This window comes from Pipistrellus hanaki, assembly GCF_964339955.1.
Source record: "Pipistrellus hanaki genome assembly, chromosome: 3".
NCBI classification, from domain to species: domain Eukaryota; kingdom Metazoa; phylum Chordata; class Mammalia; order Chiroptera; family Vespertilionidae; genus Pipistrellus; species Pipistrellus hanaki.
The window spans coordinates 167,764,445-167,777,891 of NC_140505.1; the positions used below are offsets into that span (position 1 = coordinate 167,764,445).

The 13,447-nt window shown below is 36.5% G+C and overlaps 2 protein-coding genes and 1 pseudogene across 3 annotated transcripts in view; all 3 read left to right on the top strand.

Moving 5' to 3' along the window:
• Positions 1-13,447, top strand: part of LOC311619388 (taste receptor type 2 member 43-like) — a 197,990-nt gene that overhangs the window by 94,011 nt on the left and 90,532 nt on the right. The window lies entirely within an intron of this gene.
• The window catches only part of LOC311618667 (taste receptor type 2 member 19-like), a gene marked incomplete at both ends in the record, with an annotated part of 83,396 nt that overhangs the window by 43,467 nt on the left and 26,482 nt on the right, over positions 1-13,447 (top strand). The gene's annotated exons all lie outside the window — the stretch shown is intronic.
• Positions 6,994-7,990, top strand: LOC311618673 (taste receptor type 2 member 20-like; annotated as a pseudogene). The gene has a single exon. The product of its transcript is annotated as a taste receptor type 2 member 20-like (transcript).

The following is a 13,447-nucleotide window of genomic DNA, read 5'->3' on the forward strand; positions in this document are numbered from 1 at the left end:
TAGCATATTCTTCTTTATTAGGTAGGATAGTAGCGACAATAAGCAATACTACAGGTATGCCTGAAATGTATGTGTCATTACAGCACTGTTCAGTTTAGCACTGGAATTACAATTCAAACAAAATGGACTATTCTTTTGTGAAGGTACCTGGAATTACATCTCAAGGCAGAATTTTGGTGGTTTTTCTGGAATTATGATGAAATATTTATGGAAAGCATCGTAAATGGATGTCCATTTGCAACTGTTTCACTATAAAGCTTTCATTGAGGCACAGCATTAGAAACACTCTTATAGCAATGTCATTTGAAATGAAGGCCACCTTTCTGGTTGTGTCAACAGGAATGCTCATCTTAGGAGTGCTGGGAAATGGGTTCATCGGGCTGGTGAACTGCATGGAATGGCTCAGGACTGGGAAAGTTTCCTCAGCTGATCTGATCCTCACCAGCTTGGCTCTGGCCAGAATCATTCAACTGTTGGTGATACTCTTGGATTTATTTATAATGGGGATAGCTCCACATCTGTTCTCTACTGGTAAACTAGAAAGGCTGGTTAGTATTTTTTGGACACTAACTAACCACCTAACTATGTGGTTTGCCACCTGCCTCAGCATTTTCTACTTCCTTAAGATAGCCAATTTCTCCCATTCCCTTTTCACATGGCTGAAGTGGAGAGTCAACAGAGTGCTTCTTCTGCTTTTCCTGGGGTCTTTCTTCCTCCTGTCTCTTAACCTCTTAATGAAAGATGCTCATAGTGAATTGTGGTTGAATTCCTACAGGGCACATGAAACAAATATGACTTTGCGGTTTGAAGATAATGAAATGCTCTTTTTCAAAAGTCTTCTTCTTCTTAGTTTGACCTATAGTATCCCCTTTTTCCTGTCCCTGATCTCTTTGTTCTTTTTATTTCTGTCCTTGGTGAGACACACCAAGAATTTTCAGCTCAACTTGACTGGCTCGGGGGACTCAAGCACAGAGGCCCATAAAAGGGCCATGAAGATGGTGACAATGTTCCTCCTCCTCTTTATCACTTACATTATTTCTATTCTAACAGCAAGTTGGATCTTCACTATAGTAGAGTCATATGAAGTTATGATGCTTCTCATGATGATTTCAGCTGCCTTTCCCTCAGGCCATGCTTTTATTATAATCTTTGGAAACAGCAAGCTAAGACAGATTGCCTTGAGGCCACTGTGGCACTTAAATTCTCTGAGAAAACCAAAACCTTTGCCTTTATAGACAGAATTTGCAATAACCTGGTGCATTCTATGAGAAAATACCTTAATAGAAAACGTTCAGCATTTCTTTATATCAGAGTTTGTTAAATAGCACTAAAATTTCTCTACAACATGCCCTTAGTAATTATATTTTTTTAAAGTGATAAGACATAATATTTGACCAATGGTATATCACCACTGTATTAAAGTTTTTGGTAACAGTAGAGTATTTGAGACCTGAAGAAGTATGGTTATAAAAGTCTATAATGAAATAATTGATAAATGTATAAATAATATACAATGTAATATGAATAATTATATATAGAATTATAGTTACTGAAAAGGAAAAAGTAACACAAATTTTTTCTAACTAAAGATAACTTTGAAAATAGAATCAAAAAAGAATTGTGAAAGTTAAGTGTAATAATATGTTACATAAACATAAAAGTGTTAATATTAGTGTGATGCTTTTAATGTTGAAAATGATCTGAAATAATAGAAATATTCATACTATATTTCTTGGATTATGCATTGATAAACCAACTTTGTTCAAGAGTATGGCATTATGCATTCAATGTGAATACGCATATCCTAAGACCTATTAATTGTACTTCTCCTTTTTATACTAGAGAATTTTTTGTACATGTGTGACAGAATATACTTGCAAAATATGCACGTTAATTCTGTTATTAATAGCTGAAATTGAGGTGTCATATTGAGAAATCTTATAATTGCTCATTGGTTATAAAATGGATAAATCATGGCATACGGACACAATAGAAAATGAACAAATTCAACATATAACTTTCTTAGTTCCTTATTGGAGAAAAAGCGCAGAGACATAGAAAGGCAAATATGTAAAAGCAAAATACATATTTAGTGTAGTACTTGGGTATGTTTAAACATATGTAGTGCAACTTCTGTAATAAAATAATTCAGATTAATGACAATAGCTGGACATGTAATAAGCAGAGAAGGAAAGTTTGCTTACTAATGATGCTATTAAAATATGAAATAAGTTTATATGCTGTATTTTATATAGAGGTTATATACATTTCATATGATAATTCTATATAAGCAAAATTCTTTTTGTTTGATTATCAGTGCCTTAATTATATGATGCAGTAAAAAGTAGCAAATACATTATCATAAATATTTTGTTTGTAACTTACTCTTGATAAAGTTTTACGACGGTGATATTGTTCTTTCAAATTAGACCTGATGTTGAAAATTAGGTATCATAAGCCATGGAATAGATCTGTAATGTCCTTTCATTACAATGAATTCTGTCTCTTAGAAAACTGGATAAAGTTACAATGTTCAGAGATTTCCCATTTAACTGCCTTCATCATCATTATCATCATCATCATCTTGTTCTTATTTTATGATTTATATTTAAAATGTTTACACACATAATTTGGGCAGTATGTAAATTATTTCTTAATGCTCATTGTATCTAAATTATGTTAGTAATTAGCAAAGTTAAAATCAAGTGAAAAGCTTTAAAAATGGAATGTTCTTTCATTTTAAATGTATTGCTTGAGCAAATTATACATGGATAATCTTAAAATCATGGAATTAAGCTACTGAGACCCATTTCTAACATTAGAAATAAAATAAATTCAAAATTACTCCTAAAAAATAACTCATGGAATAGGATTGTGTCTCTTTGATTGATGTATTTATATTTTGGATATATATATATATATATATATATATATATATATATATGAAATCTTTATTGTACTGAAGGTTTATGTTACTGACCATAAACTACATAGGAGACAGTCTCTTCACACAGAATAATGACAATTTTTCTCTTTTAGAAGTAAACAATAAAAACAAACAAACAAAGAAAAAAACAATGCAAGTTTAAAAATGATGGCAATACACAAAAGTGGCTGATAGTTTTGGTCTTTCTCAGAGGGATACAATTTGTATAGTTTAACAAAGTCTGGCCTTGAATCTTAATTTCAAAAGCACACTTCTTTCCTGCCTTACTGGTGTCAATCAGAAGGTAGAATCAACATGACCAACTTAAAAAGGATATAGCTGAGTGAAGAAAGTACTGATTTAGGAAACAAAATCATTATCAAAAAATTTGAAATCACAAGAACTTTAAAAATTCAGAACTTTGAAATTTCCCTCCTGAGATATTAATGCCTTTGTACATACTTGCTAGTAAAACAGATGCATTCTATCGTTCCAAGTTGTACTTATAAATTTGCTGCTTGGTAATGGAAAATAGATGTTATGTCTTAGCACAAAATGGCAGCCATTACTTCTGGTAAATATTTTTGGTGAGATGCACTCTTTGGTGAGATGCAAAATGACATTGAGAAGCCACCTTATTTTGTGTCTTTCCTGCCTCCTGATATTCTCAGAATCTTCAAGTAATTTGCAGAGGAGAAACCACAAGACCAGAATGAATGAGTGAAGACCATCTATGTTTAGCCCATGGACCATCAGACCTGCTCTAGGCCAATCAGCTTGCATTGCTGCATCAGCTGTTACACATGGAACTTCCCTTAGAGTTTCTATTGCTCTAACAAGTAATGGCCAGAAATTATTTCTACCTGACAAGCTAGGTCAAGATCCATTTTTCTTCTCAGAAAGTTTTCTGCTAGCCCAAGTAGCTGCTTTCTGTGGCTTGGCATTGGACAGGAGTTGCTGAAGGTGCCTGCCCCTGCCTTGACTTTTCCAAAAAAGTCTGAGCCCCCAGGTGTTCACTTAGACATGTCCTGGCTTAAGGACACTACAGAGGCATGTGTTTTCTCAAGGGTGTTTACCCTGCTGATTGTATCTAATAGTTAGTTGTAGTTCAAGCTGTTGTTACAATAATAGCCTAAGGAAGCAGGCAATCAAGGATGCTTATTTCCTAAAGCCAAATAGCCCCTTAGCCTACTCCTTCACAAAAAACGTGAGTCAGAGTAATCTGTTCATGCATCAATCAGGGTCTGCTGGTCAGTAGATTTCCTGAAATTTGGAGAAACATTTTTTTCAATAGCTTAAACTCTCCTGTGTCTTCATTATCACCAATGAATCTTAGTAATAAAGACATATGCCCGAAACCAGTTTGGCTGAGTGGATAGAGCGTCAGCCAGCGGACGAAAAGGTCACAGGTTCGATTCTGGTCAAGAGAAAGTACCTTGGGTGTGGGCACATCCCCAGTAGGCAGTGTGCAAGAGGCAGCTGATCGATGTCTCTCTCTCATCGATGTTTCTAGCTCTCTATGCCTCTTTCGTCCTTCCTGTAAAAAAATCAATAAAATATATATATATTTTTAAAAGACATATGAAATTCAGGTGGTATCTGAAAAACTGATTCTAAGGCTTTCTTAGATCTTCTTTTGCTTCAATGGATTGGTTGTAGGAAAGTAGGTTGAGGTACTTCTATACCTCTTTCTTTATAAACTCATGCATTGGCTCTTTTCCTCTTTTTTTCTGGATGATTACTAATTTGTACACTATGTCTTGTAACTGTCAGCCCAACCTGAGGTTATAAAGAGGTTGTGTCTCATAAACTACTGTGTTGCATTTTGAATATCTGTTGCTATAGTAAAAATGTCTTACAATGCAGCTTTTACAACATCTATGAAGATATTCTCTAATAGTAGTTGCATCTATTTCCATTAAGAAACCTCTGGAAATGGAACACAAGACGAATGAGGTCGGATCAGAAGGATTAATCTGCTCTTAAGTGTTTGTCCTTATCCTTTGACTAGAGGCCAGGTGCAGGAAATTCGTACATGGATTGGGGGCAGGGGGATCCCCTCAGCCCAGCCTGAACTGTCTCCAATTTGGGAGCCTTTGAGTGATGCCTGACTAACCATTTAGGCCTTATCCCATTAAATCAGTGTTTCCCAAACTTCTCTCAAGATGAGAATCACCTGGTGGAGTTGTTAAAATACAGATTCCTGAATCCCAACTAAGAAGTGCTAAACTACAATTTTTGGGAACATATAGGCAAAATTGTATACTTAACTAATGCTCTAAAACAGAGCACTAAGTTAAGTATACAAAATTGTATACTTAACTAATGCTCTAAAACAGAGCACTAAGTTAAGTATACAAAATTGTATACTTAACTAATGCTCTAAAACAGAGCACTAAGTTAAGTATACAATTTTACCTCTATGTTCCCAAAAATTCTAGTTTAGCACTTCTTAGTTGGGATTCAGGAATCTGTATTTTAACAACTCCACCAGGTGATTCTCATCTTGAGAGAAGTTTGGGAAACACTGCATTAAATAGACAGTCAGACATCCCTCTCACAATCCAGGACAGCTGACTCCAACCACTCACCTGCCTACTTGCCTGATTGCCCTTAACTGCTTCTGCCTACCAGACTAATTACCTGCTAACCACTCCCCTGCCAGTTTGATCAATGCTGAACTGTTCCTCTGGAGGCCCGAATGCCCCTAACTGCTCTCCCTTGCCAGTCTGGTCACCCCTAACTGCCCTTCCCTGCCAGCCTGGTTGCCCCTAACTGCCCTCCCTTGCTGGCCTGGTCACCTCTAACTACCCTCCCTTGCCACCCTCATTGCCCCAAACTGCCGTCCCCTGAAGGCTTGGTCCCACCCCAACTGTTCTCCCCTGCTGACCTGGAAACTCCCTACAGCCTTCCACTGCAGGCCTGCTTCCCCTTCAACAGCCTTCCCTTGCAGGCCTGGTCACTCCCAAAAGCCCACCCCTGGAGGCCCGGTCACCTCTAACTGCCCTCCCCTGCAGGCCTGGTCACCTCTAACTGCCCTCCCCTGCAGGCCTGGTCACCTCTAACTGCCCTCCCCTGCTGTCCCGGTTGCCTCTAACTGTCCTCCCCTTCATGCCTGGTTGTCCACAACTGCCCTCCCTGCAGGCCTGGTCACCCCCAAATGTTCTTCCTTGCTAGCCCGGTCACCCCTAATTGCCTCCCTACCAGACTGGTCAACCCTAACTGCCCTCATGTGTAGGCCTGGCCCTCCCTAACGGCCCTACCTTCAGGCCTTGTACCTCCAAACTGCCCTCCCCTGCAGACCAAGTTCCCCCAACTGCCCTCCCTTGCAGGCAGGGTTCCCTCCAACTACCCTCCACTGTAGGTATTATCCCTCCCAAATGTCCTCCCCTGAAGTCCTTGTCACCCTCAACTGCCCTTCCTTGCAGGCCAGGCTCCTCTCAACTCTCCTCACCTGCTGGCCCCTAAGCTCTGCCTTGCAGACCTGATCCCTCCCAACTGCCCTACTCTGTTGGTCATCTTATGGTGGCCATCTTGTGTCCACATGGGGTGGCAATCTTTGACCAAATGGGGGCAGAAAACTTGTGTAGATGTGATGGTCAATTTGCATATTACCTCTTCTTTATATAGGCCAGCTTTCACTGTATATTAAAAGTATTGGGCTTTTACATTTTCCTAAAGACACAGTTGATGAAAACAAATTATGGAGAGCTTAAACAAAGAAAATTGCAAATCAATGAAAGAGAATATGTCTTCATTTGCATGCTGGCAAATGAAAATTCAGCTTTTACAAGAGCATCAGTTATGATATATTCCAGCCTACAGCAAGGACATTATTTGAATAGGAGTTAATTTGAGTTGTTTGGGTAATAGGAATGTTTTCATAAAGAAAACATTGAACTCTTGCATTAGCATTCCCTGTTGCTTTCTTCTTGGCATTGGTCATAGAATTGAAAAGAAAGAAGAATTTTATACACATTCAAGATCAGCTGCAAATAGAACTTAAGGCCAGAATAGTAAAGGATTCACAACCAATAATATTAGACTTGGCTTTTTATTTTTTAGACATGATAAATTTAGTACCGAACATTCTTTCCATCATCATAATAGTGCAATGTGTTCTAGGAAGTTCTGCCAATGGCTTCATAGCGCTGGTGAACTGCATTGACTGGGTCAAGAAACACAAGATCTCCTGTGCTGATGGAATTCTCACTGCTCTGGCTGTCTCCAGGATTACTTCGCTCGCAATAATAGTATTCAATTGGTATGGGACTGTGCTGCATCCACCCATCTATAATTCAGAAGTAAAAAGTATTGTTCATATTTCCTGGGTAGTAAGCAACCATTTTAGTCTGTGGCTTGCTTGTAGCCTCAGCATACTTTATTTGCTCAAGATAGCCAATTTCTCCAGCCTTATATTTCTTCACCTAAAATGGAGAGCCAAAAGAGTGGTTCTCATGATACTCTGGGGCACTTTGGTCTTCTTGATTTTTCATCTTGCAGTGGTAAGCACAAATGCAGAAATGGAGATGAATGTATATAAAGGAAACATCACTTGGGAGAGCAAATTGAGTGACATTGCATACCTTTCAAATGTGATCATATTCAGTCTTGCAAACTTCATACCCTTTACTATGTCGCTGACAGCTGTTCTGCTGTTAATCTTTTCCCTATGGAAACATCACAAGAGGATGCAGCTCAGTGGCAAAGAATCCCAAGATCCCAGCACTGAGGTCCACATAAGAGCCATGCAAACTGTGATTTCCTTTCTCTTGTTGTTTGTCATTTTCTTCTTCGTTCAAATCATCTCAGTTTGGAATTCAAGTACTCAGCAGAACAATTCACTTACTATGGTTTGCAAGGTTTTTGGAGCCCTGTATCCATCAAGCCACTCATTCATCCTGATTTGGGGGAATAAGAAGCTGAGACAAGCCTTTCTGTCATTTCTGAGGCAGGTGAGGTGCTGGCTGAAGGAAAGGAAATCAACGGGGAACCTTGTGTCTTTTGCAAGAAAATAAACTGGTGAAGTTTGCAATGTTTTGTACTTCCTACTACCTTTCTTAATGTGTATGGAATTAGCTAAGGTATACCTAGAAAAGCTTGTACTAGAAAAGCTTGTATATATACGCAAAAATATATATGGATGCATGTTTATAAAAAGTACAAGAAAGATGATAAGATTGCCACATTATAGTTTTCAGGTAAACAATCTAATTTTATAAAATATTGTAAGAAATTGCTCAGAATTGTAAATTTATGAATACTTCACATACATATTCTATGTTCTCATCCTGCAAGCAAAGAATTTATGCTCTATATTTATGCAATTTTAAGGACTGATAACTCATCTCAGGGAATTCCTGACATTTTCCACTGTAATTAGTACCACACATATGTACCATAGTGAGTTCAAATTTTCTTGTTTGAACCTCTAATCTTTGGGATGGCAAGGGTATTCAATTCTAAATTACACTCTGAGGATACTTGCTTGAAATAGATATTGTTACATCATGAATTCTTACTCTTGGCTAATAGAAAACAATCAGAACTCTTAAGAAAAGATTGTAAAGAAATTTAAAAAATGTCAAACACATTTAGAATGTATTTCATATTCATGTACAATAAATAGTACTAAAGATTATTAGATTTAATACAATAGGTAAAAGATTGGAAAATAAACAAGTACTACAATTGTAATAAAGAAGAAAGCAAAATAATCATGATGTTTTTACTGATGCTATTGGTTTTAAATTGAGAAGACATTTTCTAATTCAAAAACTTATATCAATTAATTTAGTTTACATATTTACCATGTTTGGGCCTCTGAATTTGGAATCATCTGGTCCATCTTTCTATTTCAGATTCCTTTTAAACTTCAGAGAAAACATTTAATTTTTACCTATCTTAAATATATGCTCAAAATAAGTGTAGTATATAATTATGATACATAAGTCAATGATCTTTCTGAACACGTGGAAACTGATATCTATGACATCTATGTAACATTATAAAAATAGTCTTGAGATCTGTTTGTATTATAATCTTATAGGAAATAGTGAAATAGACAGTGTGTTGAAATATATTTGGTTTTGAGTTCTATCATAAGAAAGAAATGTATAACCTTGTTCAACACCTGGGGTGGTGTGGCTTGTCATGGGAAGTGGAAGTGACTGGGGGAGCGGTCAAACTGGGAAATAGGAAACATGTAATACTTTAAACAATAAAGAAAGAAAGATTTTTTTTTAAGAAGAAAGAACAGTATAACCTTGTTCAACAACTAAAATGGTAGTATTATGATATTTTAACAATAATATCTATACCTTATATATATTTCACTCATCTGATTTATTCCTTTTTTTCTTTATCACTTGTCTGCTTAGTAGAATATAAGAACTATAATTTGAGATAATGTCTTTCCTGTTCCCTGCTAAGTCTCCAGAACATAAAACCCAGCCCATGGCATAACTGGAGAAAATGATATTCTAAATATTAAATAATTACATGAATAAGCCACATTAGATCTAGAAAACCAATAAAATCAAAATCTATCACAAAATCAGTAGGTGGCATAGATTTCCTGCCTTAGACTGGGAGAATGAACAGAAGTCACCAATAGGCTCCAAAACATAAAGCGACTCATACATAATCTAAATTTCCTATTGCTTTTTACACAGTCCTGATGTGTTCAAGGTGTCTCCTCTATACAGTTATCCATGGAAGAAGGCTGATCACAAGTGTGCCATCTCAGATATGTGCTTTCCACAATTGGCTTCAATCATGGCCATTGCAGACAGCAGGGCCTGTGTGGGAGATGCTTTGGGTGTGAGCCTATAAATGGTGCACTTAATTTTCATTCACAAAACATGGATCCACAGCACTGACATTGCCATACCATCTGTAAGGGAGTCTGAAAAACATAGTCACTCTATTGCCCAGAAAGGAGACTTTCTGTTTAGGACATGGATATTGGAGGGCACTTAGAAACCTCAGAAACTTTTCAGTTGAAAAGCCAATTAGATATTGTAAAAGAAAGAAAGTTACTCCGCTTAGAAGGGGGCCATATTTGTTCATGTCACTGATAATTTGGCATGCCTTTACATCAGTCTTAAATGTATTTCTGCATGTCTTCATAAATTCTAAATAATTCAAGTTCCCAAAACATTACTGACTTCACAAAACTATAATTGATTTTACATTGTAGCTTTTGTAGCTGCCTTGTGTATATTCCTGGCATACATTGCTTATAACTTCTGATTTAACTTCTATACTATTTCCCCATGATTATTTTTAGTTATTTGTTCTAGGACTTGGGTGTGGTCTTTGAACTAGAAATAATTGCAATAAGTGATTTATGTAAATTAAATAACATCAACAAAAATACTAGATATGTACAAGGATCTTATTGATAAGTAGCAAATCATAACTGAATTATATAAAAGCTTTTTCCCTAGCAATTGCTATTCAAAATTTAAAATATTTGCATTTACATTTTTGTTCCAAAGAGATAGAAATTCAAATTTGTGGAAAATAATCTCTCTCATATTTGCATATTTACATATTTTTTTCCTCCATATATTCAGTGGCACAAAGGAAAATTTGCAGCTGGTGTCAAGATAAGTAGAGAACATTTATGTTTATACTAGAGGCCAGGTGCATGCAAATTCATTCATTGGAGAGGGGTCCCTCAGCCATGTTTCCCCTATCACAGTCTGGGAGTCCTCAGAGGCTGTAAGTGACCTAGTGATCAGGTATAGGCTACGCCCCCTACATCTCTGTTGCTGCCACTGCTGGCAGCACAAGCTTCAGGCAGCTTTAGTTACGTGAGCATGGTATGGCCCTGGGTGGCTGGGTAGCTGCCCTCTGAGACTTGCCTGTGCCTCAGGCTGGTCCTGGGCAGCTGGGGGCTCAGGATACTGGGGGACTCTGAAAGAAGATGCACAGCAAAGCTTAGGGGTCTGGGTCCTGCCATCTTGTGGCTGTGGGTGTTGCTATCTATGAGAGAGGGGTACTCAATTAGCATATTCCCTCACTATTGGCTGTGCGCACCACAATCTTTGTGATGGTGTGAGGATCAATTACCATATTCCTCTATATTAGATAGTATAGTAGCTGACTGTAAGCAATACTATAGGTAGGCCTGAAATGCTTGTGTCTTTACAGCACTGTTCAGTTTAGCACTGGAATTACAATTCAAACAAAATGGACTATTCTTTTGTGAAGGTCCCTGGAACTACATCTCAAGGCATAATTTTGGTTGTTCTTTCCGGAATTATGATGGAAATGTTTATGGAAAGCATTGTAAATGGATGACCATCTGCAACTGTTTCACTATAAAGCTTTCATTGAGGCACAACATTAGAAACACTCTTATAGCAATGTCAATTGAAATGAAGGCCACCTTTCTGGTTGTGTCAACAGGAATGCTCATCTTAGGAGTGCTGGGAAATGGGTTCATCGGACTGGCGAACTGCATGGAATGGCTCAGGACTGGGAAAGTTTCCTCAGCTGATCTGATCCTCACCAGCTTGGCTCTGGCCAGAATCATTCAACTGTTGGTGATACTCTTGGATTCATTTATAATGGGGATAGCTCCACATCTGTACGCTACTGGTAAACTAGAAAGGGTGGTTAGTATTCTTCGGGCAATAACTAACCACTTAACTATCTGGTTTGCCACCTGCCTCAGCATTTTCTACTTCCTTAAGATAGCCAATTTCTCCCATTCCTTTTTCACGTGGCTGAAGTGGAAAATCAACAGAGTGCTGCTTCTGCTTTTACTGGGGTCTTTCTTCCTCCTGTCTCTTAACCTCTTAATGAATGGTGCTCTCAGTGAATTGTGGTTGAATTCCTACAGGGCACATGACACAAATATCACTTTGCATTTTGAAGAAAATGAAATATTCTGTCTCAAAAGTCTTCTTCTTCTTAGTTTGACCTATATTATTCCCTTTTTCCTGTCCCTGATCTCTTTGCTCCTTCTATTTCTGTCCTTGGTGAGACACACCAAGAATTTTCAGCTCAACTTGACCGGCTCGGGGGACTCAAGCACAGAGGCCCATAGAAGGGCCATGAAGATGGTGACAATGTTCCTCCTCCTCTTTATCACTTACATTATTTCTATTCTAACAGCAAGTTGGATCTTCACTATAGTAGAGTCATATGAAGTTATGATGCTTCTCATGGTGATTTCAACTGCCTTTCCCTCAGGCCATGCTTTTATTATAATCTTTGGAAACAGCAAGCTAAAACAGATTGCCTTGAGGCCACTGTGGCACTTAAATTCTCTGAGAAAACCAAAACCTTTGCCTTTATAGACAGAATTTGCAATAACCTGGTGCATTCTATGAGAAAATACCTTAATAGAAAACATTCAGCATTTCTTTATATCAGAGTTTGTTAAACAGCACTAAAATTTCTCTACAACATGCCTTTAGTAATTATATTTTTTTAAAGTGATAAGACATAATATTTGACCAATGGTATATCACCACTGCATTAAAGTTTTTGGTAACAGTAGAGTATTTGAGATCTGAAGAAGTATGGTTATAAAAGTCTATAATGAAATAATTGATAAATGTATAAATAATATACAATGTAATATGAATAATTATATATAGAATTATAGTTACTGTAAAGGAAAAAGTAACACAAATTCTTTCTAACTAAAGATAACTTTGAAAATAGAATAAAAAAAGAATTGTGAAAGTAAAGTGTAATCATACGTTACGTAAACATAAAAATTTTAATATTAGTGTGATGCTTTTAATGTTGAAAATGATCTGAAATAATAGAAATATTCATACTATATTTCTTGGATTATGCATTGATAAACCAACTTTGTTCAAGAGTATGGCATTATGCATTCAATGTGAACACGCATATATTCCAAGACCCATTAATTGTACTTCCCCTTTTTATACTAGAGTATTTTTTGTACATGTGTGACAGAATATACTTGCAAAATATGCATGTTAATTCTGTTATTAATAGCTGAAATTGAGGTGTCATATTGAGAAATCATATAATTGCTCATTGGTTATAAAATGGATAAATCATGGCATACGGACACAATAGAAAATGAACAAATTTAACATATAACTTTCTTAGTTCCTTATTAGAGAAAAAATGCAGAGACATAGAAACGCAAATATGTAAAAGCAAAATACATATTTAGTGTAGTACTTGGGTATGTTTACACATATGTAGTGCAACTTCTGTAATAAAATGATTCAGATTAATGACAATAGGTGGACATGTAATAAGCAGAGAAGGAAAGTTTGCTTACTAATGATGCTATTAAAATATGAAATAAGTTTATATGCTGTATTTTATATAGAGGTTATATACATTTCATATGATAATTCTATATAAGCAAAATTTGTTTTGTTTGATTATCAGTGCCTTAATTATATGATGCAGTAAAAAATAGCAAATACATTATCATAAATATTTTGTTTGTAACTTACTCTTGATAAAGTTTTAGATGATATTGTTCTTTCAAATTAGACCTGATGTTGAGAA